This window comes from Arachis ipaensis, chromosome B02 (genome assembly GCF_000816755.2).
Source record: "Arachis ipaensis cultivar K30076 chromosome B02, Araip1.1, whole genome shotgun sequence".
In the NCBI taxonomy this organism is placed as follows: Eukaryota; Viridiplantae; Streptophyta; class Magnoliopsida; order Fabales; family Fabaceae; genus Arachis; species Arachis ipaensis.
Genome location: NC_029786.2, coordinates 28,726,031 through 28,741,947, shown reverse-complemented (window position 1 = coordinate 28,741,947; position 15,917 = coordinate 28,726,031).

Below are 15,917 nucleotides of genomic sequence, written 5' to 3'. Positions count from 1 at the left end.
ATATAATTTAATTTAAGATTTAATTAAGGAATTTTAATAAAAATTTTTTAATAATAAATTAATAATTAAACAACTAAATATCTTAATTTTATTAAAATTCAACAAAATCCTAATTTACTCAAAAATTTATAATTTCACATTTGCCCCAAATTAAACCCTAATCCTAAAATCAAACACACGAAACCCTAACTCAGCCACTGCCACTTACCCACCCACCGCCATCCTTTTCCAAATACACACTAACACAACGGCAGCAACAGTAGAAAAATAAAGGAAAGAAAAGGAAAGAGAGAAGGGGGGACCGAGGGGGAAAAGGAGGAAGGAGAGCCGCCCTGTGTCGCGCCTTACCGCCGCGAAGCTCGCCGTTGCGCCGCACCACCATCGCAGGAGGGAACTGAAGAAGAGAGGGAGACGGCACCGGTAGGCAACTAGGCATCACCGCCACCATTGCCGCCGCTGTGCTGCCAAGAGGGAGATCCGGGGGAAAGGGTACGGGGTTGAGGGAGCAGAGAAGCTGCGCCGCCGGTGCACCATGCCTCGTCACGACCGCCGCGCCCTGCTCCACACCGTTGCTGCCACTGTTCTGTCACGTGAGAAGGATGTGATGACATGTCATTTTGTGCATATTTTGCTAGCCATTTTTACCTACTTTCATTAGGTTTCATGTACTTTCTTGCACAATAAGTAAGTGATTGGAGTGGAATTTCATGTTTATCTTGATTCAATCAAACATTAGTAATTTTGTACAAAATCATGAGATTTATGCAAGAATTAGGTGATTATTATGAATGATGCAAAACCTTATGATTTTGGTGAGACTTTGAATGCATGTTTGATTGATGGCATGTAAAAAGATAAAAAGAGAAAGCAGAAAGGTAAGCAGTACAGAATAACACTAAGCTCAATTGAAGAACGCTACGCTCTTTAGCGACGCACACGTATACAACACGCTTACGCGTCGAGAAAAAAATTTGGAAGGCCCACGCGTACGCGTACATGACGCGTACGCGTGGATGTGGTCAGCGCTCATTTGCAAAGAGAGCGCTACGTTATCTGAATGAGCGCCTGCGACAAGATTCAAATTTGGGATTGAAATTTTGCAACTGACGCTCACGCGTACATGATGCGCACGCGTCGATGGAGCATCTGGGAAGAAGCACCCAAACGCGTGGATGGCACGGAAGCTGGGAATCGCTGTTTTGACATCCACGCGCACGTACAGAGGACGTGCACGCATGGGGAGCACTCATGGCGCGAACGTAGCGCTTGTTTAAAGAACGCTATCTGGGACGTGCGCGCGTGAATCGTGCGCGCAAGCATGGCTGAGGCTGGAGACAGCGACGATGCGCACGTGTATGTTACGTGTACGCGTCGATGTGCAAAAACGCAATGGACACACACGCACAAGGGACGTATACGCGTCAGTGAATGAGTGTTATGCTCTCTTTGAGAATGCTATGTTCCCCTGGAGCTGTAACCAAGTACCTTTTCTGACCCACTTCATCAAAGGCCAAGAAGCCTACTCAAAGTACTTGATGACTGAATTGGAAAGTGTATAAATAGAGGAAAATTTGATTTCGTTAGGACCTTTTTTCTTTTACCTTTTAGTTCTGCTTTTTAGGAGTTCTTTAGAATTTTTAGATCTGATTTTATTTTCTTTCTGTTTTCCTTCTGTTCTTCATCTTTTGCAATTGTTCTTTTCTGTTTTGGTACTAGTGCAATGATGAACTAAATCCCAATTTCATTAGGGGGAGGGGCTCTATTGTAATTCCAATGAATCAATGAAATTCTTCTTCTTCTCTATTCATTTTTGTAGCAATTGGGTATCTTCTATTTTGATTTTGAATTATTCACTCCGGAAGGGGGTTTAATTCAGTGAATGCTTGTGTGAGCCTCGGAAGGGGAATCACTTGCATTAGAATTGGAGCTCTATCCTTCACTACTCTCTTGATTAACACTATTCGGGAGGAATTGAGATTATGAGAGTTAGTGTGGCTTATGGATGAGAGATATGCACTTAACCTCTTCTCATGATAATTAGATCAAGGAATTGGCAAGATTGATTGTGATTAGAGAGATTGGATTGCCAAGGAATTGGGATCCAATCAACTTCAATCCGCCATAGATATACCAAATGATTAAGAAAGGAGTTAAGACCAATTTGATTTATGAAGGATTACAGTATCTCCAATCCCTGATGAATCACTTTCTTTGAATTTCTTCACCTTAGAGCTTTCTGATTTACTGCAGTTTACATTCTATTTTGATTCCCAACACCCATATCCCTTTATTATTCATGCAATTTAAGTTTTCTGGCAATTTAGATTCTGCAATTTAAATTTCTTGCCTTTTAAGATTCAGTTATTTACCTTTCTTGCAATTTAAGTTTCAGCTCTTTTAATTTCTTGCACTTTAAGTTTTAGCCATTTAAGCTTTCTGCAATTTACCTTTCTGTCAATCTACATTCTGCACTCTAGTTTCCTTGCAATTTACTCTCTGTCAATCAAATTTCACTCAAACCATCAACTGTCTGCTTAACTAAATTCATCACCTAACTAAAATTGCTTAATCCATCAATCACTATGGGATCGACCTCACTTTTGTGGGTTTTACTACTTGATGCGACCCGGTACACTTGCCGGTGAGTTTGTGTGGAATCGATTTTTCCTCATTAAGTTTTTAGCGCCGTTGCCGGGGATTGATTTAGATTGACAATGATTAAGTAGGTGATAATCTAGATTAAGCATTTTTCTTTGTTTTTGATTAAGCACACTAACTGTTTGAGATTTTGTTTTAGCTAACCTTAACTTCACTCTAGCAATAAAGTGCTTTGTTTCTGTTTCTAGTTTTGTTTGTGTTGTATGCCAGGAGGAAGAAGAGGTGCATCTACATCTTTTGATTCTGAGCCAGAGAGAACATTCTTGAGATTGAGAAGAGAAGCAAGAGGGAAGGGGGTGATTGGAGGAGAAGAATCAGAAGAGGAAGACCAAGAAATGGAGGGTAACCTCCTTAATCCACCAGAAGAGGTGGCCAACAACAATGGCCAACCTCCAAGGAGAGTTCTAGCATCATACACCTTCCCTAATCCAAAAAACTGTGGGAGCAGTATACTCACCCCTAATATTCATGCAAATAACTTTGAGTTGAAGCCTCAACTTATCACTTTGGTACAAAACAATTATTCCTATGGAGGAGGTTCCCTTGAAGATCCAAACCAACACTTATCTGTCTTCTTGAGGATATGTGAAACTATCAAGACAAATGGTATGCATCCGGACATCTACAAGTTGCTGCTGTTTCCATTCTCTGAGGGATAAGGCATCTTAATGGCTAGAGACATTCCCCAAAAAAAGCATAAACACTTGGGATGATTTGGTGAACAAATTCCTATCTAAGTTCTACCCACCTCAGAGGATCATAAGATTGAAGACAGAAGTGCAAACATTCACTCAAATGGATGGAGAATCACTTTATGAGGCATAGGAGAGATACAAAGCTCTGATTAGGAAATGTCCACCTGAGATGTTTAGTGAATGAGACAGAGAATTGATGGACTTCAAGTGGCTGCAGTAAGTACAGCAAGCCAACCTTCAAATGGATGGAGCCAAAGTGAAGAAGATTCTGAGAAGTACAGCTATGATCAGCAACCAGAACAAGTCCAATACATGCATAACACCTCAAGCTCTTCTCAGAATGACTTCCATGGAGATACATACAACCCATCATGGAGGAATCATCCCAATTTGAGGTGGGGTGATAATCAGATTTCATGGCAAAATAATTACAATTCCAACAACTCCCACAACACAAACAACCAAAATCATTCATCCAACACTAACTATTCCGAGGGTTACCTAAAACTGAAGGTCAATCTTGGATGAGATCTACTGTTGTGGCCAGATCTGTCGTGTCCGACTTGCTGGATCTGGTGGTGCTGCTGATCCTTGATCACTGGTGGAGTGTGGTACCTGCAAGAGACTCCGATGCTTAAGTTAGCACGTGCTTTAGGCAGGTTTTTTGTGTAGAATCAGAATATGAATTATACGTGGGTGCTCCAGTGTATTTATAGTAGTGTGGAGTGACCTCCCTTGAGATAAGTTAGTTATCTTATCTTATTTTTTGTAGGTGGATCTCCTTATCTTTGCCCAGCCGCCTTTAAGTGGGCTGTGATCTTCTGCTTTGGGCCTACCTGGGCCTCAATGGTGATTTGGCAGAACTCTTTAATGAGAGGTCGGTGGCGATCCAAACCTTGAGAGGTCGGTCACTCTTGTCTTCAGTCATCCCAGGTTGTGTAGCTCGACCCAGGGTATGAACAGTGCCCCTGCTCGAGTTTGATCTTTCCTTTGAGGTCGTGTCTTTAGACTTCGACCTTTTTGTGAAAGTCATGCTCGAGCATTCGCCTTTGGTCGTTCTCTTGTATAACTCCCGTTGGGATTGCTTCTGCTTGAATGCGGAGCATTTCTTTCTTTATGTGTAGCGCGCGTTTGTGTTTTTCTTGGGAATGCATGAGGGCTTTAAAAGCTCATTTAACTTCTTTTTGCCATTTCCTCTTTTCCCTCTTCGTATTTCATTTTGAAAAGAAGAAGTTTTACTTTCACTTTCAGTTTCTTCTTCCCCTTTCTTCTTCGTTCTTTTCTTGCTAATTCTTCTGATTTCATGCCTTTTAAGCCTCCTTCCTTCTCTGTTCGAAAAAGCGCTTCCTTGGTGCGTGCTCGTCGTTTGCTTCTGTCTGGGCAATTGTCGCTCCTGTTCTCTGCAGGTTGGTGCTCTCTCCTTCTTTCTTTATGCTTTTGATAGTCACTTTTATGTATACTTTTACTGTATACTCGCCAAGTTTTTATTTTTATTGAGTTTGCCTTGAAAATCTTGATTCTTTCTGCGAAAAGATTGCGTCTTTCTTTTTTATCAACGTTTGCGATTTTCTCTGCTGCTTCTATGTGCGCTTTGTTGCTATCAGTAGTTTTATCTTTTCGTTGCTGAATGTATGAGGGAATGCTGATACTTAGGTTGAGATCTTTGCATGTTTGAAAGGGTTACAACTGGTTAGGGTTCCAATTTTTTGCGTCATCTCCTTTTCTGGGTTCTTATTCTGTTGTTGCCTCCAAAGGGTGCCCCTGGGGTGCCCTTTTTGGTTGCTTTACCTCTGTGTTGATTGGTTGTTCCTTCTCTTTTTTGGATTTTGTTCGAGTTGTTTAGTAGTGACCCTTGTTATTTTCCTTTGTTGTAGGTGTAGTTTGCTGTATGTCTTCCCGAAAAAATATTGTTGAGATGTCTACCAAGATCCCTGCTGGCATGTCCGACTGGCTGGATTCTATAGTCTTAATGTGTGTGACCGTGGCCGACCTGGAGTACTGTGAGAGGCTTAGGAGATTCCAAAGGATCTATAGCAATAGGGATGATGAAAAGAATTATGAACTGTTGTCGCCCGACCCTGAGGAGAGGGTTAGTTTCCCTTCTTTGACCTCGGGAGAACGTCCGTTCTTTTATGCTTATGACTATATCTTTAGTCTGCTGAACATCACCATCCCCTTTACTGCTTTTGAGACCGACCTCCTATGGACTTGCAACGTGGCCCCTTCCCAGCTTCATCTGAATTCTTGGGCCTTCATTAAGATTTTTCAGCTGTTGTGCCAGGAGTTAGGTGTTCGACCTACCGTGTCTGTTTTTCTTTATCTGTTTGTGTTGATCAAGCCCGAAGTAGCCTAGAAGAAGGCTTCTTGGGTTTTGTTCCGAGCTACCCAAGGGAAAAAAGTATTTTCTATGTATGATGAGTCTTTTTGGGATTTTAAGAACTATTACTTTAAAGTCCGAGCTGTAGAGAATGCCAACGTTTCTTTTTAGATGAGAATGACGAGCCGACCTTCCCTCTGTGGTGGAAAAAAGATATAGTAGCTACTAAGTATTCTTGGGAGAGTCTGGATGAGGTTGAACAGGCCTTTGTGAGTGTTTTAGAGGAGAACTGGGGGGAGCCTTCTCATCTGGATACAAAGAGGTTTCTAGGAGATCCTTCCCTCCTCCGTGCTGAGCTGGGTAGTGTCTGACCTCTTTTTCTAATGGCTTTCTTCTGTTATTTGCTTATTTATCCCTTGCTTATTTGTAACTTTGTTTTCTTGGCTCCTTTTTCAGAAATGGTGAAATCTACGGATTCCATGAAGGCCTTCCGTAGGGCTAAGAAGGTGACAGCTGCACAAAACTTATCAGCCAAGGCTTCGGGGGAAGGGTCTTCTCAGGTGCCTCCGAAGAAGCCGACTTTTGATACTTCTGGGCCGAGGAAGATCATTCCGACTCCTCAAGTCTGGACGATTTCTTCTGACCCTGTTCCGCCGACTTTTGGTGTTGCTTCTTCTCCTACTGCTGCTAGTCCTCCCCCAAAACAACAAAAAACTGTTGGTTCTTATGATCTGAATAGTCAGGAGTTTGAGGGCATGGGTTTTACCACCGAGGTGATATCCCCTTATGGCAAAGTTCCCTTGGATGATGTTTCCATTCTTTGCCATCTGGATTTTATTACTAGTAATAGTATTCAAATGGCGAACCTTGGGGCGGCCTTGTTTCGTGTTGTCCGGGATTCTCCGGTTCATGCGACTAAAGCTTTTATGGAGGATACCAAGTCGGAGTTTGATAGGATTAAGGGCCTAAAGGATGAACTAGATGCCAGGGTGGCGAAGCTGGAGCTGGATGTGGAGAGGGAGAAGTCCCGGGTTACTGCTGCTGAGGCAGCTACAAATTTAGCTGGAGAAAAACGGCGAAAAATTACAAGGAGAGCTACACCCGTACCTATGGCGAGCTGCTGGAAATTAAGGAGAGGCTTAACTCTGCCCAGGCTGACTATGCTGAGCTCCAGGGTCATCTGGTGGGCAGCGTGACTGATGCGTATGAAAATTTGAAGGCCTAGGTCCGAGTTCTTGCCCCCGAGCTCGACCTCACTTTATTCAGTTTGGATAATGTAGTGGAGGACAACAAGATCGTGCCAGCCCCAGATGACGAGGATGAGAGTCCTCCTCTTGTGCCGCCAGGGAAAGCCGCAACTGCTTCAGCCTCTTCCGTCCCTTCAGAGGTCGACCAGCCAGAGTCTGAGCTCGACGTGCAGATTCTAAATCATCCCAATGGAACTGTTGATGCTATCCCGATCTCAACCATTCCACCTCCCCCCCGCCAAGGATGCTGCTACTGGGGAAAATTTGGATCCTTTATAATCTTTCTGTGTTTATATTATAGTCCGATTTGTGGACTTTTGAACTTGTTTTTTGTAAATCTGTCTGTGGTTGACTTCTGTGACATTTTAGTTGCTTCTCAACAACTCTTGTTTTGAAAAATACTTTAAACTCTGAGGCTGCCTTTTAGGGGGCCTTTGAGCCTTTCATGTTTCACTTTGATGAATTCATTTTGCTGAATGTTTGGAGATTTACTTTTTGCAACCTTTTGCGAGTTTTGTAGAGACTAGGTATTTCCCCAGTCCGACCTCCTTTAATTGGTATCAAGGGTTGCTTTGAGTTGGAATTTTCCATTCCTTTATCAAGTCAGGCAATCTTTGCAGCTTGGCGTCTAGGCTTGTCCGCCAACTTTTTAGTATTCTATAGAACCTTTTTTGTTTGTTCGAACGATATTGATAGCCCTATTATGAGATCGTGCCTTCTTTGAGTGGAGTTTGCACCCTTTTAGCTAAGCACTCTTGATCCTTAAGTTGTTTCTCAACCCTTTGGCTTTGTTCTTTTTTGGGATCGTACTTGCGCCTCTTCGTAGCTGACGTCGACCCGTACGACTTTGTTACCCAGGCTTTTTAGTCATATTCCAACAACTTTTTAGGTAGTGTTCCAGGGAGGAACCTTTTCTTTATAGTTTTGTCTGGAAGACTTTTTAGCGCCGTTTTGACTTGTGCTTTCGCTTTTTAAGTAATGTTCCTTAAGACTTGTGCCTTTCAGTGAAGCACTTTTGGCCTGTCTTTTTTGGCCTTTGCGAGTTGTCTTCGTCCCTTTCTAGTGATCCTTTCATTGGTCCGACTTCTCTGTCGGGCCTTATTAAGTTTTTTTAGTAGTCCATTTTTAGTCAGTCCTCGTCAGGCTGCTTTTTATGGTCTACTTTTTATAACTTCTTGCATTAACTTGCTTCAATCGCTTTCACCTTATCGGCCCCTTTGTCATCGAGCGATGAATTTGATTTTCACCTTGCCGTCTTTTTTGTAATCTGGCGATGATTTTTTGCATTTTATGAGCTTAGATTAATGCGTCTTGGTAGGAAAATTTTTAGGGAATTGATGACTTTATTTGAATAAATGAAATAAAAACATAAATATAAGTATGTACATATGAGTGCTTACCCTTAGAGGTCGGTCAGTTTCCTAGATCTCGGCCTGACGCCTCATTAAAAAACCTTTTTCAGGAAAAAGAGTGCGTCTTGGCCTAAGATCTTTACTTTCCTCTAGCTATAGTACCTTCTTAGGTTACAGGCATGCCATGACCTTGGTAGTTCTCGCCCTTCGAGGTCGGACACCTTGTAGTAACCTTTTCCCAGTACTTCTGTCACTCGGTATGGTCCTTTCCAGTTAGCTGCTAGCTTCCCTTCTCCTGACCGACCTGCCCTGATATCATTTCGGAGTAAGATGAGATCATTAGTGGTGAAGCTTCGCTGGACTACCTTCCGATTATACCTCAGAGCCATTCGACGCTTTAGGGCTTCCTCTTTAATCCGAACTCTTTCTCGGACTTCTAAAAGTAGGTCGAGCTCTTCCCTTTGAGCTTGGGAGTTGGTATCTTCATTATAGAGGATCATTCTAGGAGATCCTTCTTCTATCTTCACGAAAATCATTGCCTCCATTCCATAAGCAAGTCTGAATGGTGATTTTCTAGTGGTCGAATATGGTGTTGTCCGATATGCCCATAGGACTTGTGGGAGTGATAAACCCCAATTTTGTGGTTTATCTTGTGCTTAATTTAGGGCATTTTATCACCTTTTCTCACATTTATTCAATGAAATAGCATGGTTTTGTAATTCTCCCTTAATTTGTGCTTAAGTGTAAAAACATGCTTTTTAGGCCTTAAATTGGTGATTTTGATTCACTTTAATTCCATTTGATGCCTTGATGTGTTTGTTGAGTGATTTCAGGTTCATAAGACAAGTATTGGATGGAAGAAGTGAAGAAAAAGGCATGCAAAGTGGAGAATTCATGAAGAAATGGGCTTTTGGAGAATTGAGGGCCACGCACACGCGTCATGCACGCGTACGCGTGAGTAGAGGTTTTGCCAGCGACGTGCACGCGTCAAGCACGCGCACGCGTGACATTCGGCATGTGACCCACTTAAAGTGAAATTGCTGGGGGCAATTTCTGAGCTGCCCGGGCCTAAATTCAACTCGTTTCTAAGGGTATTTCATGCAGAATTAAAGCTTGAGCAAAGGGGGAGCACTTAGTTAGTCATGATGAGCCTTTAGTTATTTTTCTAGAGAGAGAAGCTCCCTCTTTTCTCTAGAATTAGGTTAGGATTAGTGATAAACCATTATTTTATGATTTATATTGTGTTTAATTGAGTGGTTTAATCAAATCTCTACCCACTTATTCATATGATTAGCATGTATTTACAATTACTTCCCAAAATTGTTTATGATTGAAAACTTGCTTCCTAAAGACTTTTAATTATGTATTTTAATTCTCCTTTATCCCATTCGATACCATGATCCGTGTGTTAAGTGTTTCAGGCTTCATAGGGCATGAATGACTTGGAAATTGGAGAGGAGGCTTGCAAAAATGGAAGGAACACAAGAAACTAAGGAGATGACCAGCGAGCAATGACGCGAGCGCATGGCCCACGCGAACGCACGAAATGGAGAATTCGCAGCGACGCGAACGCGTGAACCACGCGAACGCGTGACAAGGAAAATCGCTGAATGAAGCGAACGCGTGGACGACGCGTACGCCTGACCTGCGCGATCTGCAAAAATAACAAAATACGCTGGGGGCGATTTCGGATCGCATTTTATCCCAGTTTTCGGCCCAGAAACACAGACAACGTAGGGAACATGCTGAAACTCAGGAGGCATCCACACACATTCAGATTCATCACATTAGGATTACGTCAGTTTTAGATCTGAGTTTTTAGATTTGCATTACATTGATAGTTTATGCTTTTGCTTGGGTTTTTGGATGCTGAGAGTCATTACATCCGTTGAAGACATTACTTTAGTTTGTTTCCTTACTCCCTTACTTTTAATTAGTTACTCATTGACTCTGTTCAGATAATTATGTTGCGTTTTGAATTTATTAATATATAGAGTTATTTTTATTTTAATTAATTTTAATTCTCTATTTTATTTTATTTAATTATGACTTCTCATATTTTTATGATTATTAATTTCATGTCAATAGAGTAGAATTTCTACTTGACATGGGGTTGATTAAAAGGAGATACTTGAGTTGGAATGCTCAAGTGCTTGGTTGAATTGGATGTTGTTAGCTAATTCCATACCTACTAATACTAGACCTCCCCAAGGGAGAGGACTAGGATTTGAGGGTAAGAGTTAGTTTAATCACCATACTCTTCCTTATTTAGTAAGGGATAACCGAGTGAGAACAACACCCTTTTTACACTACACTTGAGAAGATCCCAACAAGGATAGAAATTCCATTTAATTATTCCCCCAGTCAAGGCCTTTTATTCAGAGTATCAATAATTATTCTTAGTTTATTTTCATTGCTTTAATTTTTAATCATTTTAATTACTCGTTATCAAAAATTAATTTTTCTGAAAATCCCTAGTTAATAAAATAGCATCCTTTCCTGCAACTCGTTGGGAGACGACCTAGGACTCATACTCCCATTTATTCATTGTTAACAATAATGCTTAGTTATTCCCATTACAATATTAATTTTGACTTTACTCTAATAAAAAAATATCATGATATAACAGATACTAGAACTTGTCTATCAAAATATCAACAAAAAAATAAAATATAAAAAATAATAATTGTTAGACAAATACACAATAATTCCACTATCCGTAGTAGCACTTAGGCGAATTCAATGATGAGAATTTCTGGGTTCAACTCCCGGCTACGGAAAAATTTTTAGTTTCGCACCAAAATCCAACTTCTAGGCGTGTTATATTTTTATACTCATTTGTATGAAGCACGGACGAATTTATTCATTGTTAACAATAATGCTTAGATATTCCCATTAGAATATTAATTTTGACTTTAGTTTAATAAAAAAAATCATGATATAATAGATTCTAGAACTTGTCTATCAAAACATCAACAAAAAAATAAAATAATAAAAATAATAATTGTTAGGCAAATGCACAATAATTCCACTATCCGTAGTAGCACTTAGGTGAATTCAATGATGAGAATTTCCGGGTTCAACCCCCGGATACGGAAAAAATTTTAGTTTCGCACCAAAATCCAACTTCTTGGCGTGTTATATTTTTATACTCATTTGTATGAAGCACGGACGAATTTATTCATTGTTAACAATAATGCTTAGTTATTCCCATTACAATATTAATTTTGACTTTACTCTAATAAAAAAATATCATGATATAACATATACTAGAACTTGTCGATCAAAACATCAACAAAAAATTAAAATATTAAAATAATAATTATTAGGCAAATGCACAATAATTCCACCATCCGTAGTAGCATTTAGGTGATTTCAATGATGAGAATTTTCGGGTTCAACTCCCGGCTACGGAAAAATTTTTAGTTTCGTACCAAAATCCAACTTCTTGGCGTGTTATGTTTTTATACTCATTTGTATGAAGCACGGACGAATTTATTCATTGTTAACAATAATGCTTAGTTATTCCCATTACAATATTAATTTTGACTTTACTCTAATAAAAAAATCATGATATAACAGATACTAGAACTTGTCTATCAAAACATCAACATAAAATTAAAATAATAAAAATAATAATTGTTAGGCAAATGCCCAATAATTCCACTATCCATAGTAGCACTTAGGCGAATTCAATGATGAGAATTTCCGAGTTTAACCCCCGGATACGGAAAATTTTTTAGTTTCGCACCAAAATCCAACTTCTTGGCGTGTTATATTTTTATACTCATTTGTATGAAGTACAGACATTGTTAACAATAATGCTTAGTTATTCCCATTACAATATTAATTTTGACTTTACTCTAATAAAAAAAATTATGATATAACAGATACTAGAACTTGTCTATCAAAACATCAACAAAAAAATTAAAATATGAAAAATAATGATTGATAGACAAATACACAATAATTCTACTATTCATAGTAGCACTTAGGCGAATTCAATGATGAGAATTTCCGAGTTCAACCCCCGGATACGGAAAATTTTTTAGTTTCGCACCAAAATCCAACTTCTTGGCGTGTTATATTTTTATACTCATTTGTATGAAGTACAGACAAATTTATTCGTTGTTATCAATAATGCTTAGTTATTCCCATTACAATATTAATTTTGACTTCACTCTAATAAAAAAATATCATGATATAACAGATATTAGAACTTGTCTATCAAAACATCAACAAAAAATTAAAATATTAAAAATAATAATTCTTAGACAAATACATAATAATTCCTCTATCCGTAGTAGCACTTAGGCGATTTCAATGATGAGAATTTCCGGGTTTAACTCCCGGATACGGAAATGTTTTTAGTTTCGCACCAAAATCCAACTTCTTGGCGTGTTATATTTTTATACTCATTTGTATGAAGCTTGTACGAATTTATTCATTGTTAACAATAATGCTTAGTTATTCCCATTACAATATTAATTTTGACTTTACTCTATTAAAAAAAATTATGATATAACAGATACTAGAACTTATCTATCAAAACATCAACAAAAAATTAAAATATTAAAAAGAATAATTGTTAGGCTAATGCACAGTAATTCCACTATTCGTTGTAGCACTTAGGCGAATTCAATGATGAGAATTCCCGGGTTCAACCCCCGGATATGGAAAAATTTTTAGTTTCGCACCAAAATCTAACTTCTTGGCGTGTTATATTTTTACACTCATTTGTATGAAGCATGGACGAATTTATTCATTGTTAACAATAATGCTTAGTTATTCCCATTACAATATTATTTTTGACTTTACTCTAATAAAAAAATATCATGATATAACAGATACTAGAACTTGTCTATCAAAACATCAACAAAAAATTAAAATATGAAAAATAATAATTGTTAGACAAATACACAATAATTCTACTATTCATAGTAGCACTTAGGCGAATTCAATGATGAAAATTTCCGAGTTCAACCCCCGGATACGGAAAATTTTTTAGTTTCGCACCAAAATCCAACTTCTTGGCGTGTTATGTTTTTATACTCATTTGTATGAAGCACGGACGAATTTTTTCGTTGTTAACAATAATGCTTAGTTATTCCCATTACAATATTAATTTTGACTTTACTCTAATAAAAAAATATCATGATATAACAGATACTAGAAGTTGTCTTTCAAAACATCAACAAAAAATTAAAATATTAAAAATAATAATTGTTAGCCAAATACACAATAATTCCACTATCCATAGTAGCACTTATGCGAATTCAATGATGAGAATTTCTGGGTTCAACTACCGGCTTCGGGAAAATTTTTAGTTTCGCATCAAAATCCAACTTCTTGGCGTGTTATATTTTTATACTCATTTGTATGAAGCACGGACGAATTTATTCATTGTTAACAATAATGCTTAGATATTTCCATTACAATATTAATTTTGACTTTACTCTAATAAAAAAAATCATGATATAGCAGATACTAGAACTTGTCTATCAAAACATCAATAAAAAATTAAAATAATAAAAATAATAATTTTTAGGCAAATGCACAATAATTCCACTATCCGTAGTAGCACTTATGCGAATTCAATGATGAGAATTTCCGGGTTTAACCCCCGGATACGGAGAAATTTTTAGTTTCTCACCAAAATCCAACTTCTTGGCGTGTTATATTTTTATACTCATTTGTATGAAGCACGGACGAATTTATTCGTTGTTAACAGTAATGCTTAGTTATTCCCATTACAATATTAATTTTGACTTTACTCTAATAAAAAAATATCATGATATAACATATACTAGAACTTGTCTATCAAAACATCAACAAAAAATTAAAATATTAAAAATAATAATTGTTATACAAATACATAATAATTCCTCTATCCGTAGTAGCACTTAGGCGATTTCATTGATAAAAATTTCCGGGTTCAACTCCCGGATACGGAAAAGTTTTTAGTTTCGCACCAAAATCCAACTTCTTGGCGTGTTATATTTTTATACTCATTTGTTTGAAGCACGGACGAATTTATTCATTGTTAACAATAATGCTTAGTTATTCCCATTACAATATTAATTTTGACTTTACTCTAATAAAAAAATATCATGATATAACAGATACTAGAACTTGTCTATCAAAACATCAACAAAAAATTAGAATATTAAAAATAATAATTGTTAGACAAATGCACAATAATTCCACTATATGTAGTAGCACTTAGGCGAATTCAATGATGAGAATTTCTGGGTTCAAATCCCGGCTACGGAAAAATTTTTAGTTTCTTACCAAAATCCAACTTCTAGGCCTGTTATATTTTTATACTCATTTGTATGAAGCACGGACGAATTTATTCATTGTTAACAATAATGCTTAGATATTCCCATTACAATATTAATTTTGACTTTACTCTAATAAAAAAAATCATGATATAACAGATACTAGAACTTGTCTATCAAAACATCAACAAAAAATTAAAATAATAAAAATAATAATTGTTAGGCAAATGCACAATAATTCCACTATCCGTAGTAGCACTTAGGCGAATTCAATGATGAGAATTTCCAGGTTCAACCCCCGGATACGGAAAAATTTAGTATCGCACCAAAATCCAACTTCTTGGCGTGTTATATTTTTATACTCATTTGTATGAAGCACGGACGAATTTATTCATTGTTAACAATAATGCTTAGATATTCCCATTACAATATTAATTTTTACTTTACTCTAATAAAAAAAATCATGATATAACAGATACTAGAACTTGTCTTTCAAAACATCAACAAAAAATTAAAATATTAAAAATAATAATTGTTAGCCAAATACACAATAATTCCACTATCCATAGTAGCACTTAGGCGAATTGAATGATGAGAATTTCCGAGTTCAACCCCCGGATATGGAAAATTTTTTAGTTTCGCACCAAAATCCAACTTCTTGACGTGTTATATTTTTATACTCATTTGTATGAAGCACAGACGAATTTATTCATTGTTATCAATAATGCTTAGTTATTTCCATTACAATATTAATTTTGACTTTACTCTAATAAAAAATATCATGATATAACAGATACTAGAACTTGTCTATCAAAACATCAACAAAAAATTAAAATATTAAAAATAATAATTGTTAGGCAAATGCACAATAATTCCACCATTCGTAGTAGCATTTAGGTGATTTCAAAGATGAGAATTTTCGGGTTCAACTCCCGGCTACGGAAAAATTTTTAGTTTCGTACCAAAATCTAACTTCTTGGCGTGTTATGTTTTTATACTCATTTGTATGAAGCTCGGACGAATTTATTCATTGTTAACAATAATACTTAGTTATTCCCATTACAATATTAATTTTGACTTTACTCTAATAAAAAAAATCATGATATAACAGATACTAGAACTTGTCTATCAAAACATCAACATAAATTTAAAATAATAAAAATAATAATTGTTAGGCAAATGCACATAATTCCACTATCCATAGTAGCACTTAGGCGAATTCAATGATGAGAATTTCCGAGTTCAACCCCCGGATACGGAAAATTTTTTTGTTTCGCACCAAAATCCAACTTCTTGGCGTGTTATATTTTTATACTCATTTGTATGAAGTACAGACGAATTTATTCATTGATATCAATAATGCTTAG